Raw genomic sequence first — 17,208 nt, 5'->3', positions numbered from 1 at the left:
TCATCCCAGTTTCAACTAAGAGGACTTCTGTCTTTTAACAACTTCAACTGATTGGAAAGACCTTCCCATGTGATGAAGAGTAATATGCTTTACTCAAAATCTACTGATTTAATGTTAATTACACCTAAAAAAATATCTTTATAGAAGTATCTAGAGTTGTGTTTGACCAAGTAACTGGGTACCATGGTCTAGCCAGGTTGACACATGAACTCAAGTTCATTTTTTAATTAAGATGGCCTCATTTTCCTTCCTAATGCCCTTCCTGTATCTCAGGATCCTATTTCATTTAACACATTATATTTAGTTATCACATCTCCTTAGTTTATTCTTGGTTGTGACAAAGTTTCTCAGATTTTCCCTATTTCTGATGACCTTGACAGTTTTGAAGATTACTGGTGAGATATTTTACAATGTCTCTCAAGTGGGGCTTGTCTGGTGTTTTTCTCCTAATCAGACTGGGTAATGCTTTGGGAGGAGGACCACAGAGGCACAGTATCATTCTCATCATACCACACCAAGGGGCACACCATCAGCGTGACTCACCACTGTGGATATTATCCTTGATCACCTGGTGGAGGGGTTTGTCAGCTTTCTTCACTATCAAGTTATTCTTCTCTTTCTCCCTTTCCATCCTATACTTACAAGCCTGCTTTTAAATTTTAAGATTAATTAATGAAATTACAGAGACTGGCCTTAAAACATGTCATTGCTGTTCAGTCACTAAGTTGTGTATTAAAACACGAAATCTTTACAATTAATCAAAGTATTCTTAGAAAAGAGTGAGAAGAGGTTTCCCTTCACTTGTACCAACAGTGGGAGTGATGCTTCCTTCTGACTCATAAAAACCACAAGAAGAAACTGACTTGATAAAGTTTTAAATTGACAAGACTCAAAGAACGCTACTTTTGTTTTCCTGTGTAACATGGACACATGTGAATATTTGTAAATTTCCAATTGGTTCTGCTCTTTGCTGATACACATATGTCCTTGACCACAAAATGTGAGAATACTGTTAACATAACATAGTGACAACATAAGAATCAAATGCAGAGGTTAACAAAGGGCTATGAGAACACTGGGCTTTCCAGATGACTCAGTGGGTAAAGAATCCACCTGCAATGCAGGAGACACAGGAGATGCAAGTTCGGATCCCTGGGTTGGGAAGACCCCTAGAGGAAGGCATAGCAACCAACTCCAGTATTCTTGCATGGAGAATCCCATGGACAGAACATAAGGTCGCAAAAGAATTGGATATGACTGAAGTGACTGAGCAGGCAGCATGCATGAGAACACTGGAAGAAAGAATTTCAACCAGGCAACTTGAGGACAGTTTCACGGAGGGTAGAACATGTGAGTATGATTTTAAGAGGCAGAGAAGGCTGAAGGATCATCACATGCACCACATGGAAAAGGAAAGAACAGGGCATAGGAAACAGAATTCATTTGTGTGTGAATTGTATGTGTGCACTTGGTGAGCAGAAATTGGACCAGGCTAAAGCATTTGTGCTTTATTCTATGAGCATAGGTGTAGAGGATATGGATACTTTGGGGTAAGGAGAGTAATATGATTATGTCTAAGTTATATTAGACATGGCAACTATGTAAAGGAAATTGGGAAGATAAAAACAGAAAAAAGAAGTTGAAAGGCTTATGAAAGGATAGAAATTTTAAAGGGTGATACTGTAAATAGAGAAGAGAGGAAAATGTTTAGAGGCAGAATAGATAGAATTTGTACCAACACCATAGCTAACAAGTAGCAGGGACCAGAGGACCTCTTCTTCCTGTCCACACAGCTGGACTCCACTCCCTGGCCTCTATTATATTAGCTGGCACTGTATGACTGAGTTCCAGGCAGAACGTCATGCATGAAAGTCAGGGATGACACTCCCAGGTCTATTTCACTCTCTCTCTCCTGGACTGGAAGGGAGAGAACCTCCAAGTTCACTCTGAGTACCACGCACTGAAGGTTGTAGAACCACAGGATAGATGGAGCCGTGTTTCCTGAATCACTGCTTCCAGAGGATCTTCCAGCCTGCTAGACCTGGAGACAAGGGAGAAGAACACGGTTTTCCTGTTGAGCCATTACGTGCTTGGGCCTGTTTGCAATCCCAGCATAGCTCAGGCTACCCTAACCATACTGGAAATTGGTACTTTGAAGTTGGTGCTCCCATAACAGAAAACTAAAGCATGTGACATTGGCTGTGTGAAGAAAGATATTGGAGACAAGCAGACTGGTGAGTCTTGTTTGGCTGGGGCAAGATATTTGATAAAACTGTCACCTGAAGCACTGGGAAAGGGATTGGAGTAAACCTGCATGGGAAGCCTGCATACATCAGTGTCTTCTGAACCCCAGATTTAAGGGGTTTAACTAGGCTGGAGTGAGGCCTAAACTACATCCATACCGTCCTTTATATCAGATGTTGAAAATGCCAGTTGTCTTCATCCAAGAATGGGATGGGGAAGGAGTTATGAGGGCCTAGAGTGCACCTGAGAAAGATTCCCTGTGGCCCACATGCCTGTGGATATAGTCTTCTGAGCTTCCCACCCACTCCCCCTTCACAGAGCTAACCTCAAAAATGCCTCACCTGGACCTTACCTTCAAGGACAACTTGACCATGAGCTGGGAGGTCACAGTTCTGGATCTGGGGCCCAGGGCCGGAGAGAGGAAAACAGTCCCACTTCTAACACTCCATACACTCCTCCTCCTACCACTCTGGGTCTGGGGGCTCCAGAAATGCTTTTCATCTTAGAGGTGTGCACTCTTCTGTTTGGAGTCCTAAAAGAGTGAAGCAGAAAGGATGGGTGGAGACACTGAGGCCTGGAGACAAAAAGTTCAAGTTCATATAAGTGCTTCTCCATTTAAATGGTCTGTCCGCTGATGTAGCAAATTAGCAGCTGGGTCTTGACTTTCCTAGAACTCACAAAATCTGAGAGCTGAGATGGATGTTATAGTGTCTACCCTATGGGTGAGCTGGTCCCACTCTCATTTACAGAAGGAACACTGAGGCCCAAACAGGAGGAGAGGAAGGGCCCACTCTCCCATGGACCTACTGTGTCCTTGGTGCCTGCAGAACTCTTCCCATGTGTTATTTCACAACAGCACATGAGGTAAATCCTATCACCCCATTTTGCAGATTAAAAAAGCAGGCACAGAGTGGACAAATGACTTCAGAGAGGGTGAGTAACTTACCTAAAGCAGTATGTCTGATAAGTGAGGTAGCCAGGATTCAAATCCATGCAGTCTGACTCTAGAGTCTATGCCTGCAGTCACTGTGCTAACTCTGAAGGTGGTGTAGGATCTACCGATCTGTATTTCCAGAAGGTTCATTGAGGTCTTCTTTCTCAAATACAGTGTATTTCTGCTGCCTGCTGGACAGCATTCCAGATGAGCATGCGCTGATTTGACATGGGTGAAACCCTGTGGTCAGGCCCAGCCTCATTTCTCACTTCTCTCCGTACCACCTGCCTTAGCTCACCTACACCTCTTGTCCGTGAGCAGCTCTGTGACAGAGAAGGGAGCGTGACGTGAAGAGTCATGAGTTGGATGTGAGTTCTGGCTCTGTAGTTTGTCTCCAGAATAAACTTGATCAGGTATTTAATAATATCTACCTATCAGAATTATCATGAGGAGTCAGTGAAATAATGTAGATGAAGTATTTAATATAGTGCCTGGCACATGCTATGTATTTTAACAGCAGGAAAAAATTATTGATGTGAAATTCTATTATTCCCAGCTTCAAACAGCTCACAGATGGCTGTTCATACTCATAGATGGTAGATAAATCCCCTGAAGACTATGCATTTTGATTTAGGGTGTGGAAAATGGTCAGTAAATAGTCACCGGAGTAAGCAGGAAAGAGTGCTCATGGGGGCTGCAAATGGTCAGTAAACCCTTCTGGTAGAAGCTGCATTGAATTCAGCCTTGAAGGTGGAATTGGTTCATCCAAGTAGAAATGAATGGGTGAAGTATGGACAAATTCTTAAAAGCACAAAGCACATGGTATTTTGCAGTGGTGACTTTTGTTCGGTTAATACAGGCACCACCCAGGGGAATCAGTGGGAGATATGTTTAAAAGGTAGCTGGGGGAATGATTAAAAGGGTCTTGAAATCCAGGCAAGGAAATATGAGATTTCTCCCTCCCTCCTTCTCTTTCTCTTACAACAATAATAGCAGTGGCAACAGCAAAGGCAAAAACCTCACAGAGGAAAACAGCCCAGGTACTAATCTGCGCCCTCAGATTAAAATTTAAAACCCAGGTCTCCTCATCCCACGTGTAGATGAGGGAGGCTGTGGCCACATAGAAGGGTTCTGGCCCGTGTCTTTCTCTTACCACAAAGCCCTCCGAGGGCTGCCTGCTCTCAGGATGAATCACAGCAATTTGCAGCTCTGTGTTGTTGGAGACATTTCAGTTCTATGAGCCAGTCAGTGCTCAGAGAATTCTGCCTTCATTTGGTCCAAGACTAAGAGAAAAGACTTGTGGGGACCAGAGGAGGTGTAGTTTGGGTGCAAACCAGCCGGAGACTCAGAGGCCAGCACAGAGTGCACCTGAACACCAGCCGGGCCCAAAGTCTTGAGTCAGACAGACAGCCTTTTTCTAAAGTGTTTGATCTTTGTTGAACCTCCTTCCACAAAATCTTAAGGTTACATTCTACGTGTAGCTTTTCTTCCACAAGTTCAACTTTATTCTTTTATTAATGATTATTAGTCATAGATAATTTCTCACTTTTGTTCATCAGTGTTACACATAAATTATCACAGTAACTATTATTTTATTATAACTGATAGTATAAACAAACAATTCCATAAAGATTGGTCTGATTAGGGCACAGGTGAGTTTTTTTTTTTTTTAAGTTGAAATATGAAAGTGAAGTCGCTCAGTCGCGTCTGACTCTTTGTGACCCCGTGGACTGTAGCCCACCAGGCTCCTCTGTCCATGGGATTCTCCAGGCAAGAACACTGGAGTGGGTTGCCATTTCCTTCTCCAGGGGATCTTCCAGACCCAGGGATCAAACCTGGGTCTCCCGCATTGTGGGCAGATGCTTTAACCTCTGAGAAATCAGGGAAGTGAAATATACCTCACTAAAAAAAATGTACAAATCATAAGCAGACAACTTGATATAATCTATCACCATAATCAATAGGACATTTTTAGCACCTTCCAAAGCCAAGCACAGGCCTGTTTTCCAAAACTGCTTTCTCCCCATTTAACTACTACACAGACTTCCAAAGCTATAGTTGTGTTTTTGATCTTATATAAATGAAATCATGCAGTATATATATTCTTTTGCATTGGATTTCTGTGCTCAAAATAATGTTTGTGAGATTTGTTCATGTTGTATGTTGCCATGGTTTTTTCCATCATAATTGCTGAAGATGATTTCACTGAATGAGTATACTATAATTTCTATTATGAATGGGCTTTTGGGTTGCTTCCAATGTGGGGCTGTTTCAAATAATGCTGCAATAAACATTCTCAAAAATGGCTTTGTACTCTTCTGCTTGCACTTCTGTTGTGTACATGCCTAGGAGGAGAGCTGCTGGTCACTGGATAGGTGTCTGTTTCAGTGCGTATTTCCTTGATTACTGATGAGGTCGCGCACCTTTGATAGGTGTATCAGTTATTTGGATATCTTCTTTCCTAGAGAAGATATACTGAATTATATATATTACTTCCTGATTTGGAAAAAGTTTTTCACATATTCTGAACACAAGTCCTTTGTAAAATATGTCACATGTACCTTCTCCTACTCTGTGGCTTACTTTTTCACTCTTATAGTGATATCATTTGATAAAAGTTCTTAATTTAATGTAGTCCAATTTATCAATATTTCCTTTGTTGCTGATGAGTGCATTTCATTTAATAAGTACTTTTCTCTACCTTCACATCATGAAGTTTTTTTTTATCTTATAGAAATTTCACATTTAGAGCTACCATCAATTGAAAATTGATTTTTATGTATGTTGCAACATAAAGTTTCTTTTCTTTTTCCCATACAGTTATCCAAAAGACAACAACACTGACTGACCTATCCTCTCCCCACTGGTGTGGACTTGTAAGATCACATGTCCAAGTATGTGTGGATCTATTTGAGGACTCTTGGTCTATTTGTCTACCTTTACACCTATATCACACTGTCTTAATTATTACAGCATTATAATAAGTATTGACGTCTAGAATGCAACTTCTTTGGCCTTATTCTTTCATAGTAGCCCTTTTTATTTCCACATATATTTCAGGAGCAGCTCATAAGTTTTTTATGAAAAAATACTACTGTGATTTTGATCAGGATTATAAATCATGGAGTTAATGTATTACAGATTTTTCAGTGAATAAACATTGGCTATTTCTCTACTTATGTAGGTCCTCATTAATTTCTCTCAATATTGTATTATCATCTGAGCAGAGTTCTTACATGTATTTTGTGAGATTTATTCACAGGTATTTGATGCTTTTGTTGCTACTGTAATGATATGTGTTTAAAATTTTTATTTTCTAATTTTTACTGCTGTAATTGATTTTGTACCTTGACTTTGTAGTCACAAACTATGCTAAACTCACTTATTATTTCTGGTAATTTAATTGCAAATTAATTTTACTTCATACAACAATAGTTGTAAATAACAATAGTTTTACTTCTTATGTTACATTCATTTTATCTTTTCTGTTCTTGTTGCACTTGCTAGGATTTCTGTAAAATGCTTCACAGAATTGGTGATACCGGCACTCTAGTCTTATCTGTAGTCTCAAAGAGAAAGCTTTCAACATTTCACTATAAGGTATGTATTTTTTTTTTTAACTAACCCTTATGGAAATAAGGAAATTCTTTTCTGTTTCTAGTTTATACATTTTTTTTCTCATGAATAGATGTTGAATTTAATATTTCACCTATTGAAATGTCCAAAAGATTTATAGCTTTCTTACTCTTAATACAGTGAATTACACTGACTGTTTTTTCCAATGTTAAACTACTCTTGCATTCCTACAAAATATGCAACTTGATTTTGATGAATTGCACTTTTTATATATTGTTGGATTGAGTTTGCTAATATTTTCTTTAGAATACTCACATGTATGTTCATGAGTAATATTTGCCTATGATTTTTGACATCAAGTTTATGCTATGAAGGTTATATGATCTCATAAAACAAATTGGGAAGTTTTTCCTCTTTACTCTCTGTAATAGTTTTCATGGAATTAGAATTATTCTTTCTTACATGCTTGGTGTAATTCACTAGTGAAACCGAACAGTTCTTTCTGGGAAAGACACTTGGAATTAGATTTTTTAAAATATTTACAGGACTAATTAATATATTCTATATCTTTTGGGGGCAATTTCAGTAGGGCTTCCCTGGTGGCTCAGAGGGTAAAGCATCTGCCTACAATGTAGGAGACCCAGGTTCAATCCCTGGGTCAGGAAGATCCCCTGGAAAAGGGAATGGCAACCCACTCCAGTACTCTTGCCTGGAAAATCCCATGGATGGAGAAGCCTGGTAGGCTACAGAGCATGGGGTCACAAAGAGTTGAACACAACTGAGTGACTTCACTCAATTTCAGTAAGTAATGATTTTAAGGAATACATGCCGTAAAATTTCAAATTGGCGAAAATTATTGATATTTTCCTCTTGTTAATTTTGTAGCATTAGTTGAGCTTAAGCCAACTGACTTTGTAGCACCTAGCACAATGTCTATAAGCTTGTAGCATTCAACAAATTACTTGAGGAATGAAGGAGAAACACATGACACATTGACCAAATGCTACTTCAGTCAGTTCAGTCGCTCAGTCGTGTCGGACTCTTTGCGATCCTATGGACTGCAGTACGCCAGGCTTCCCTATCCATCACCAACTCCTGCAGCTTACTCAGGCTCATGTCCATTGAGTCAGCGATGCCATCCAACCATCTCATCCTCTGTCGTTCCCTCTTCCTCCTGCCTTTAGTACGTCCCAGCATCAGGGTCTTTTCCAAGGAATCAGTCCTTCACATCAGGTGGCCAAAGTATTGGAGCTTCAGCTTCAGCATCAGTCCTTCCAACAAATATTCAGGACTGACTATCTTTAGGATTGACTAGTTGGATCTCCTTGCAGTCCAAGGGACTCTCAAGAGTATTCTCCAACACCACAGTTCAAAAGTATCAATTCTTCAGCACTCAGCTTTCTTTATAGTCCAGCTCTCACATCCATACATGACTACTGGAAAAACCAAAGCTTTAAGCAGATGGACCTCTGTTGGCAAAGAAATGTCTCTGCTTTTTAATATGCTGTCTAGGTTGGTCACAGCTTTCTTTCAAGGAGCAAGTCTCTTTTAATTTCACGGGGGCAGTCACCATCTGCAGTGATTTTGGAGCCCAAGAAAATAAAGTCTGTCACTGTTTTCATTGTTTCCCCATCTATTTGCCATGAAGTGATGGGACTGGATGCCACAATCTTAGTTTTCTGAATGTTGAGTTTTAAGCCAACTTTTTCACTCTCCTCTTTCACTTTCATCAGGAGGCTCTTTAGTTCTTCTTCACTTTCTACCATAAGGGTGGTGTCATCTGCATATCTGGGGTTATTGATATTTCTCCTGGCCATCTTGATTTCAGCTTGTGCTTCATCCAGCCCAGCATTTCTCATGATGTGCTCTGCATATAAGTTAAATAAGCAGGGTGACAATATTCAGCCTTGACGTATTCCTTTCCCTATTTGGAACCAGTCTATTGTTCCATGTCCAGTTCTAAATGTTGCTTCTTGACCTGCATACAGATTTCTCAGGAGGTAGATCAGGTGGTCTGGTATTCCCATCTCTTGAAGAATCTTCCACAGTTTGCTGTGATCCACACAGTCAAGGGCTTTAGCACAGTCAAGAAAGCAGAAGTAGCTATTTTTCTGGAACTCTCTCACTTTTTCTATGATCCAAAAGACGTTTGCAATTTGATCTCTGGTTCCTCTGCCTTTTCTAAATCCAGCTTGAGCATCTGACGTTCACAGTTCACATACTGTTGAAGTCTGGCTTGGAGAATTTTGAGCATTATTTTGCTAGCGTGTGAGATAAGTGCAATTGTGCAGTAGTTTGAGCATTCTTTGGCATTGCCTTTCTTTGGGATTGGAATGAAACTGACCTTTTCCAGTCCTGTGGCCACAGCTCACTTTTCCAAATTTGCTGGCATATTGAGTGCAGCACTTTCACAGCATCATCTTTTAGGATTTGAAATAGCTCAACTGGAATTCCATCACATCCACTAGCTTTGTTCATAGTGATGCTTCCTAAGGCCCACTTGACTTCACACTTCAGGATGTCTTGTTATAGATGAGGGATCACACCATCATAGTTATCTGGGTCATGAAAATCTTTTTAGTATAGTTCTTCTGTGTATTCTTGCCAGCTCTTCTTAATATTTTTTGCTTGTTAGATCCATACCATTTCTGTTCTTCATTGTGCCCATCTTTGCATGAAATGCTCCCTTGATATCTCTTAATTTTCTTGAAGAGTAGTCTTTCCCATTCTATTGTTCCTCTGTTTCTTTGCATTGATCACTGAGGAAGGTTTTCTTACCTCTCCTTGCTTCTCTTTGGAACTCTGCATTCAAATGGGTATATCTTTCCTTTTCTCCTTTGTATTTCAATTCTCTTCTTTTCACAGCTATTTGTAAGGCCTCCTCAGGCAACCATTTTGCCTTTTTGCATTTCTTTTTGTTGGGGATGGTCTTGATCACTGCCTCCTGTACAATGTCACAAACCTCCGTCCATAGTTCTTCAGGAACTCTATCACATCTAATCCTTTGAATCTATTTCTCATTTCTACTGTATCATTATAAGGGATTTGATTTAGGTCATACTTGAATGGTCTAGTAGTTTTCCATACTTTATTCAATTTAAGTCTGAATTTTGCAATAAGGAGTTCATGATCTGAGCCACAGTCAGCTCCTGGTCTTGTTTTGGCTGGCTGTAAAGAGTTTCTTCATCTTTGGCTACAAAGAATATAATCAATCTGATTTCAGTGTTAACCATCTGGTGATGTCCATGTGTAGAGTCTTCTCTTGTGTTGTTGGAAGGGAGTGTTTGCTATGACTGGTGTGTTCTCTTGGCAAAACTCTATTAGCCTTTGTCCTGCTTCATTCTGTACTCCAAGGTCAAATTTGCCTGTTACTCAAGGTATTTCTTGACTTCCTACTTTTGCATTCCAATCCCCTATAAGGAAAAGGACATACTTTTTGTGTGTTAGTTCTAGAAGGTCTTGTAGGTCTTCATAGAACCATTCACCTTCAACTTCTTCAGCATTACTGGTCGGGGCATAGACTTGGATTACTGTGATATTGAATGGTTTGCCTTGGAAACGAACAGACGTCATTCGGTCGTTTTGGAGATTGCTACTTACTGTCATGTTAAGCTCGGAAGTACACAGTTGAAGGAGACACTTGTACATGCAGGGAGCCCGTCTTTGAGGCCAAGGCCTCAAAAGAGATAGGATATATTAAACCTATCAGACATAACACCATCACCTTAAATATACATTTGTTAGCTACCCCTTCACTATCTTGAAAGAAATTCACAGTCTAAATTTTTAGAAAATAATACAATAGCCTCTTGAATCAAAAATCAACAAATGAAAAGTAATTTATAATAAAAGCATATGTATTTTTACCTAGAGATGTTCAGGCCTGACTACACTAGAAACACGATAAAGTTGGCAGATGCTAGGTCCTAGTTATAATGAGCAAACCTGTACGTGTGAGATGACAACACTTAAATAATGATTACTATTATGTATATTTGACACTTTGAGATTAAGACTAAATGAGCATACTTGTGTGTGTGTGTGTGTGTGTGTGTGTGTAAGTAGAATCAGTATGAATGCAACAGCTGCAAATGCAAACTGATACAGGTGTATTGCATTGCTAACTCAGATACTAGAAGTACTGTTGTTGATAACGGAATAGTCTAAAAAGTGAAAGTGTTAGTTGCTCAGTCATGTCCAACTCTTTACGACCCTATAGACTGTAGCCTGCCAGGCCTCTCTGTCCATAGGATACTCCATGCAAGAATACTGGAGTGGGTAGCCATTTCCTTCTCCAGGGGATCTTCCCCACCTGGGGATCAAACCCGGGTCTCCTGCATTGAAGGAAGATTCTTTACTGTCTGAACCACCAGAGAAGCCTGGAATATTCCAAAGTGGGGGACAATTCTTGGTAAAGTTCTGAAACAAATGATGTGCAGTCTTCTCTTAATTTATATGGGAGCTGCATTCCTGGAAAATTCAGTCTATGTCAAAACCCTGTAAAACTTTCTTTTAAATGTATGTAAAATAGAGTTAGGTACTAGACTCTTGTAACCACAGAGATTTTTATATCTATATATTTCTAATGGGACATTTTTAATTTGTATGGGACTGTCTCCCCTTGCCCAGTTTATCCCAATAGCACCCCCCAATTATTGCAATAATCAATCCCCCCACATCCAACAAAATTTCCAATAGCCCCCGCCTCCAGCCAGGAAGCATGCATCCTTTCAGAGAACCTGTACTCTATTCCTCTGAGATAGAGCTGCCTCTTACCCCACTGTTTCTCCCAAACTCCGCGGATAGACCCTTCAGGATACAGTTAGCCTCTTAGGATTCCAAACATGCACCACCTTTATATTTGTTTTATTATTATATATATATAATATTCTAGTATATTATTTTATACTTGAATCACCTGTATATTTCTTTTTATTATTATTCTTAAAATTACTTACCATCTTCCCAAAAGGATGTTTTGGTGAGTTGTATGACCACCTGATGCCAAGAGCCAGCTTACTAGAAAAGACCCTGATGCTGGGAAAGACTGAGGGCAAAAGGAGAAGGGGATGACAGAGGATGAGATGATTGGATGGCATCACTGATTCAATGGACATGAGTTTGAGCAAACTCATGGAGATAATGAAGAACAGGGAAGCCTGATATGCTGCAGTTCACAGGGTCACAAAGAGTCAGACATGACTTTGTGACTGAACAACAACAAAAAGAGTTATACTCATAAACAGGGGGAAAAAAATCTGGCGTGGTGAAGAGTGAGATGAAAACAAGCAGGCAGAATGAAGCTCGGGGTGAAGCTAATACCTAAAGCACACATTTCCAAGGTCTGCACACTTTTTACATGTGAGCGGTAACATGGAGGCTGGGATGTTAATTTAGAGAGAGACACTTGATCAGTTACACAGTCAATCCCACTCTCCATGAGAGAGTAAAGAACAAAGTAAGAACATGGGCTCTGGAGCTGGACTTCTCAGATTCAACTTGACTCCGGTCTTACTAGCTTTGGGACCTTAAGTAAATCACCCTGTGCTTCAGCCCTCTTGCCTTTAAATGGGATGACAATATTCTAGAATACCTACCACATGGTATTGGGAGGACTGGAAAAGCTGATGTTTACAAAGTGCCTAAAACAGTATACAGTAGCTAGCTGTATATGTCATATGAGCATTTGCCGAACAGACAAGCTGAAACAGTTGCTCAGAGAAAACACCGCACTTGCTAGCAGTGTCTCTCAGTGGTGTGGGATTGAGTTACCCAGATTGGATGCTCAGAGGAAATTCAGCATTCAATAACCCCATCCTGCTTGTACTGCAGTGCAGGAGACTATAACCAGAGTGGAAATCCAGTGGCCAAATTTGCATAGCTAAGCCAAGTCACTGGCTCTTATCTGCTGCTCTTACCAACACTCCACGACTACAGCTGGTCTAGGGAGGAGATGCAAAGGATGGGCCTACAGTCTCTGCACCCAGCATGTCTCCAGGTTCCAAGATCCTGCCTTCCCCCAACGGTCTTCTTACTTTCCGAACACCTGTTTCTCTGTAAGTACAGAAAGCAAAGAATGAAGGAAATCAAGTGAAAGTGACTCATAAACTCAAACACTCACGGAACATGCAAATTCAAAATGGATTTCCTTTAAATACATCTCTAACTTTGGGTAGGAGGAGGAATGGATAGGTAGAGGATAAAGGCTTTGGGAAGGATTTAAAATGAAATTGTCTGAGCTGGCAAAGTTCCACCACTTTCTGGTAAGACTGCACAGAAAGCTAAAGAGCCTCCAAGCCTCTTTTTCCTCATCTGTACCACGAGGATGATAATCATTGCTCATGGGATTGCTGTGAAGACTAAATGAAACAACATAAAGTGTCCAGCACCATGCCTGGCACAGAGCCAGGAGCCAATAAATATTATCAGGTATCAACAACCTACAAAAAGAGAGAGATTTTTCCTTTACTCTCAGAAAACAGGAAGTCATGTGTTATTCTACCCCAGAAAGATTTTATTTTGGTGTCTTTCTCCTCCATGAACCCAGTTATCTAGTGGAGGGGAATGGGGTGGAGGGCGGGGGGAATGGACACAGATCTTGGAAAGAGAATTTGAAAGCCCAGTCACTATTACTCTAGGCCCATGAGAAGCAGTGCAAGGCAGCATGGATGTGGTATTGAACCCAACTCAGCCACTCACTGTAGTGAGTTCCTGAGCATGTTCTCTTCCCTCTCTGACCCTTGGACAAATATCTGTTCATTGTCTAGAATGTAATACCCATCAGGGTTTACTCGCTAAGACGTGTCCGACTCTTGCGACCCCATGGACTGTAGCCTGCTAGGCTCCTCCATCCATGGGATTTTCCAGGCAAGAGTACTGGAGTGGGTTGCCATTTCCTTCTCCAGGGGATCTTCCTGACCCAGGAATCAAACCCAGATCTCCTGCATTGCAGGTAGATTCTTTACCTAGTGAGCTATGAGGGAAGCCCATTGCTAGAGTGCTGAATACTAAATTAAGAATCTCTGAAAAACTGAACAAGAAATCTAGAAAGACAGGATGAATCTCCCACTGGTGATAGTTCAGAAAGACTGGCGGCAAAGGATTTTGCAAGATGCATGCTTATAAACACATTCTCCTTTTACAAGGAACATTATAAAAGTCTATACAGTTCAGTCATAATAAGAAATATTGGAAAACTAAAATATATATATATATACCCTTAAAAATTCAATAACTCAATAGCTCCACTCTACTCAAACCTGTCATGGGACAGAAAAGGCTTGTCTAATTTCAGATTTTAATTTTCAAAGGTACTGTGACCCATATATGTGTAGGCGGCAGCCGCTGAGAGTTGCAGGCTCTCCGCACACACACAGGTTTGTGGGTGGCCAGACATCTATTGTCTGAGAAGCAAGAAGAGATGAGGGGCATCCACCATGAGCCAGCTATGTGCCTCTAATATTTCATTCAATACTCCCTGCCCTGTATTAAGGGAACCCTTTTCTCCCCTCCTGCATTCTTGCCACTCCACAAAACAGGAATCTCTGCCCTCTTTGGGGCATTGGAAGTGTCAACTACAAATTGGCACTTGCCAAGAGCATTTGCTAGTAACTGAACGACAAGGGCATTTCCCATCTGCCTCTGCAGAGACTGAACCGGGAGCTGTTGCAGCTGTGGACCTTCAACATCCCCTGAGGGCGTTCAGGGTGGAGTGAAGCACTCTGTGCTCCAGGGAATCTGGTGGGACAGGTCTTTAGATAGTTAGATATTTTCAGGAACTGATTTCATAATACCAATCCTTGCATCTCTTCATATCTAGGAAAGCACGAAATCCTTTCATCTGAGGTGCTGTCTCCCAGGCTGCAGTCCTCATTTTGCCCCCAACAAAATTTACCCTGCAACCCTCACATTGTGCATCTTTTTCAGTCCACAGGAGTTAGCTTGTGCCCATCTTTCTCCCCCTCCTTCACTTCTTCCCGGGGTGGGGGGCTGGGGGAGGACTTCTCTTTTTGGTGAGGCTGGACTCTCTCTTAGGCTGGCTGTGTGTTAGATGCAGACTTTTTTTTACTTCTGCTTTCCTGTAAGAAGGAAGAACAGTTGGATCCCAGTCCACAGTCTAGGGGAATGTGTCCTTCTCCAGAATTCATTGGTTCAAGGTAAGTTGCCCATTCTTGTGTGTCTGAGCTATATTCCCATTTCTACCCACATGTAGGTCCAGACTTGGTCAGGGTCATGCTGTTTTGAAGGTCACTTGATTGTGGGTCCAGCTGAAGTGCTCCCACGTGACTACCAATAAAGTTGCTCTTTTTTTTGTTTGTTTTGTCTTTGTTTTCAATTTATTTTTATTAGTTGGAGGCTAATTACTTCACAACATTGCAGTGGGTTTTGTCATACATTGATATGAATCAGCCATGGGTTTACATGTATTCCCCATCCCAATCCCCCCTCTCACCTCCCTCTCCACCTGATTCCTCTGGGTCTTCCCAGTGCACCAGGCCTGAGCCCTTGTCTCATGCATCCAACCTGGGCTGGTGATCTATTTCACTATAGATAATATACATGCTGTTCTCTCAAAACATCCCACCCTCATCTTCTCCCTCAGAGTCCAAAAGTCTGTTCTGTACTTCTGTGTCTCTTTTTCTTTTTTGCATATAGGGTTATCATTACCATCTTTCTAAATTCCATATATATGTGTTAGTATGCTGTAATGTTCTTTATCTTTCTGGCTTACTTCACTCTGTATAATGGGCTCCAGTTTCATCCATCTCATTAGAACTGATTCAAATGAATTCTTTTTAACAGTTGAGTAATATTCCATGGTGTATATGTACCACAGCTTCCTTATCCATTCATCTGCTGATGGGCATCTAGGTTGTTTCCATGTCCTGGCTATTATAAACAGTGCTGTGATGAACACTGGGGTGCATGTGTCTCTTTCAGATCTGGTTTCCTCAGTGTGTATGCCCAGAAGTGGTATTGCTGGGTCATATGGCAGTTCTATTTCCAGTTTTTTAAGAAATCTCCACACTGTTTTCCATAGTGGCTGTACTAGTTTGCATTCCCACCAACAGTGTAAGAGGGTTCCCTTTTCTCCACACCCTCTCCAGCATTTATTGCTTGTAGACTTTTGGATAGCAGCCATCCTGACTGGCATGTAATAGTACCTCATTGTGGTTTTGATTTGCATTTCTCTGATGATGAGTGATGTTGAGCAGCTTTTCATGTGTTTGTTGGCCATCTGTATGTCTTCTTTGGAGAAATGTCTGTTTAGTTCTTTGGCCCATTTTTTGATTGGGTCATTTATTTTTCTGGAATTGAGCTGCAGGAGTTGCTTGTATATTTTTGGGATTAACCCTTTGTCTGTTGCTTCATTTGCTATTATTTTCTCCCAATCTGAGGGCTGTCTTTTCACCTTGCTTATAGTTTCTTTTGTTGTGCAAAAGCTTTTAAGTTTCATTAGGTCCCATTTGTTTATTTTTGCTTTTATTTCCAATATTCTGGGAGGTGGGTCATAGAGGATTCTGCTGTGATTCATGTCAGAGTGTTTTGCCTATGTTCTCCTCTAGGAGTTTTATAGTTTCTGGTCTGACATTTAGATCTTTAATCCATTTTGAGTTTATTTTTGTGTATGGTGTTAGAAAGTGTTCTAGTTTCATTCTTTTACAAGTGGTTGACCAGTTTTCCCAGCACCACTTGTTAAAGAGGTTGTCTTTTTTCCATTGTATATCCTTGCCTCCTTTGTCAAAGATAAGGTGTCCATAGGTTCGTGGATTTATCTCTGGGCTTTCTATTCTGTTCCATTGATCTATATTTGTGTCTTTGTGCCAGTACCATACTGTCTTGATGACTGTGGCTTTGTAATAGAGTCTGAAGTCAGGCAAGTTGATTCCTCCAGTTCCATTCTTCTTTCTCAAGATTACTTTGGCTATTTGAGGTTTTTTGTATTTCCATACAAATTGTGAAATTATTTGTTCTAGTTCTGTGAAAAATACCGTTGGTAGCTTGATAGGGATTGCATTGAATCTATAGATTGCTTTGGTTAGAATAGCCATTTTGACAATATTGATTCTTCCAATCCACGAACATGGTATGTTTCTCCATCTGTTTGTGTCCTCTTTGATTTCTTTCATCAGTGTTTTATAGTTTTCTATGTATAGGTCTTTTGTTTCTTTAGGTAGATATACTCCTAAGTATTTTATTCTTTTTGTTGCAATGGTGAATGGTATTGTTTCCTTAATTTCTCTTTCTGTTTTTTCATCATTAGTGTATAGGAATGCAAGGGATTTCTGTGTGTTAATTTTATATCCTGCAATAAAGTTGCTCTTTTCATCTCTCTGCTGTGCTCAGTCCCTCTTTGAGACCCCATGAATGGTAGCCCATCAGGCTCCTCTGTCCACGGGGATTCTCCAAGCAAGAATACTAGAGAGGGTACCCATTTCCTTCTCCAGGAGATC

General features: G+C 40.6%; 1 long non-coding RNA gene across 1 annotated transcript in view; it reads right to left on the bottom strand.

Moving 5' to 3' along the window:
* Positions 1-210: 210 nt before the first annotated feature.
* LOC136150378 (uncharacterized) overlaps positions 211-17,208 on the bottom strand; it is a 38,657-nt gene continuing 21,659 nt past the window's right edge. Inside the window, exons 4-6 of the long non-coding RNA XR_010659816.1 lie at positions 12,673-12,808; positions 2,597-2,776; positions 211-2,041 (exon numbers count right to left, since the gene is read on the bottom strand). This is a non-coding gene — a long non-coding RNA (uncharacterized lncRNA). The remainder of the gene's footprint in view (positions 2,042-2,596; positions 2,777-12,672; positions 12,809-17,208) is intronic.

The sequence above is a fragment of the Muntiacus reevesi genome, chromosome 1, assembly GCF_963930625.1.
Source record: "Muntiacus reevesi chromosome 1, mMunRee1.1, whole genome shotgun sequence".
NCBI lineage: Eukaryota > Metazoa > Chordata > Mammalia > Artiodactyla > Cervidae > Muntiacus > Muntiacus reevesi.
This window is presented reverse-complemented; position numbering and strand designations above follow the sequence as displayed.